General features: G+C 30.0%; 1 protein-coding gene across 3 annotated transcripts in view; it reads left to right on the top strand.

The window, feature by feature from the left end:
- Dus1 (Dihydrouridine synthase 1) overlaps positions 1-2868 on the top strand; it is a 527049-nt gene that overhangs the window by 388362 nt on the left and 135819 nt on the right. The gene's annotated exons all lie outside the window — the stretch shown is intronic.

The following is a 2868-nucleotide window of genomic DNA, read 5'->3' as shown; positions in this document are numbered from 1 at the left end:
AAGTGGAGCCATCTGTGTTCTTGTGGATGAATCAATTAGATGTCGGTCGGATGATGGTCGTATGAGAGAAGAACTGAATCACTAAATAAGTCGGCGTTGATGACTTACGATGTTCTGATGTAATTTGGAGAAACCATTAAATCAATCGATCATAGAATAAGTGAAACCCTGAATGTAGAATTACATATGTAAATCAAATTGGGAAGAATCTTAGAGCATTCTGTATTTTATGCAGGAGCCACCACCTGTCATGTTAGAAGGTTAAATGGTAAATATATATATATATATATATATATATATATATATATATATATATATATATATATATATATATATATATATATATATATATATATTATATATATTATATATAAATATATTTATACATATTTATACATATATATAAATGTATATATTTATACATATATATAAATGTATATATATTTAGAGCATCCACCACTCAAAAGTAAAGTTTCAATATAGCTGTGATTGTTGTTTTGTCTTTTATGCAGGAGCCACCACCTTTCATGTTAGAAGGTTAAATGGTAAAGAATGAATATATATATATATATATATATATATATATATATATATATATATATATATATATATATATATATATATATTTATACATATATATGTATATATTTATACATATATATGTATATATTTATACATATATATGTATATATTTATACATATATATACGTATATTATATATATATATATTTATTTATTTATACATATATATATATATATATATATATATATATATATATATTTCTACATATATATGTATATATATATTTATACATGCATATATATAAAAGTATATATATTTATACATACATATGTATATATACATATATATGTATATATATATATATATATATATATATATATATATTAGTGTATATATATACAATTATATACATATATAAATATACATATGTATATGTATATATATATATATATATATATATATATATATATATATATATATATATATAATATATATATATATATATATATATATACATACAGAAGGGATAACTGGTTCTGCTGGTGTTCCCTTCTCGCTTTCTTGTATATAAGTAGTCACATCTGGAAAAGTTCTTGTTCGCTTCTTCGATTAAACTAATTAAACTCTGGAAGCCTCCTAACTGCCAATCTCTCTCTCTCTCTCTCTCTCTCTCTCTCTCTCTCTCTCTCTCTCTCTCTCTCTCTCTCGCTGTTCTTTTTTTCTGGCGTTTCCCTCGACCGTTGCTAATTGATTAATTCCCGAGATTAATTTATTGGTTCGGAATTTTATCAACTGTTTTCTAGTTTAATAAATTTTTCTAGTTGAGGTAAAGGGTTAGAGATAATTATGTTTAATGAATTTCTGTTAATTTGGATGGCAAAGGAGATTGTTAATAAGCAATAAAAATGTGATTAATTTTATATGCGCTCCCTCCCCCGTTTCTCCTATTCGTTGTGCTATCATGAATTTATTTATATATTTTAATCATTCAATTTTCATTTTCTTTTTGCTGTGTGAAGAGGAAGCTTCTCTAGTCTTGATAATCAAAAAGGACGTTTTCGAGAGTTATTGCAAAGTGATGATCACTATTCTTCTCATAGATGCTCTTTTTTTTATTGACAATACTTTAATAGTTTTATACTTTGTGATTCAGTGGCTGTTGCACAAAAAAAAAAAAAAAGAAAAAAAAACTATCTCGCCCTTTTCATTCTCTATTGGATTTACTCGTTGATTTAAAGCGTTGTTCAATTTTTTCAGTATTTACAATTCTGATGTAGGTATATCAAATAATATGAATATTTGTGCGATAGGTACTACTACTACTACTACTACTACTACTACTACAACCCTAGCTGAAAGGCAGGATTCTACAAGCACTTGGACTCCAACAGGGAATATAGCCCAGTGAGGAAAGCAAATAAGGAAATGAATTAACTATATATATTGAATGAAAGAATGAAATATCTTAAGATCAGTGACAACGTTAATGTTGATCTGTCATATATAATCGATAAAATAATTTGCAACAAGTTGAACTTCCCGAGTTCTACCGATTCAATTGTGAGATTAGGAATATCTAACCCCGGTCTGGTCACAGCTGGAATAAAACTACTGGAATGCTACGTGGTGTTTTGTTCATTTTATACAAAACTGGACGACGTTCACTCTTATTATGAGACATTACTTTTTCAAATTGGTGTGAGTGTCTTTAGCACATTCTGTTTCTTTAATGAAGTCGAATAGAAAGGAATAACATTAAGTAATTTTAGCCTGGCATTTTGTGATATCAATCAAATTTTTTAGGGCAGATGTCAGAGGAGTCCTTAACATTGTCGCTAGTTAATTATGCATGTTGTGGTGGCTGATGTGGTAACGTCCCTGACTGGTGATCGCCAGACTGGGGTTCGAGTAACGCCCAGATTCCTCAGTTTCTTTGGTAGCTGCAATCTCACCATCCGTGTGAGCTAAGGTTAGGCGGGCGGGACGGGGCGGGTTTTTGGGGAGCCTATAGGTCTATTTGTTGAGTCATCGGCAGCCATTGCCTGGTCCTCCTTGGTCCTAGCTTGGGTGGAAAGGGGTTTGGGAGCTAATCATATGTACAGTATATATTGTCGGTCTCTAGAGCATTGTCCAGCTTAATAGGGTAATGTCACTGTCCCTTGCCTCTGCCATTCATGAGCGGCCTTTGCTTGAATCTGCACTATAGTTATGAAAGCAGGGACTCTTGCTACCTGTAACTTTAGTAAAAATGTTACTTATTTGAATGCTGCTTGTTGAGTGGGACATTGCTTACATAACACACTATCAAGTCTCTGTATATTTTTGCAAAGAAAACAGTACTGTTA

This window comes from Palaemon carinicauda, chromosome 21 (assembly GCF_036898095.1).
Source record: "Palaemon carinicauda isolate YSFRI2023 chromosome 21, ASM3689809v2, whole genome shotgun sequence".
Taxonomy (NCBI): Eukaryota; Metazoa; Arthropoda; class Malacostraca; order Decapoda; family Palaemonidae; genus Palaemon; species Palaemon carinicauda.
The sequence above is the reverse complement of the archived record's forward strand: the minus strand, read 5'-3'. Positions and strand labels throughout refer to the sequence as shown.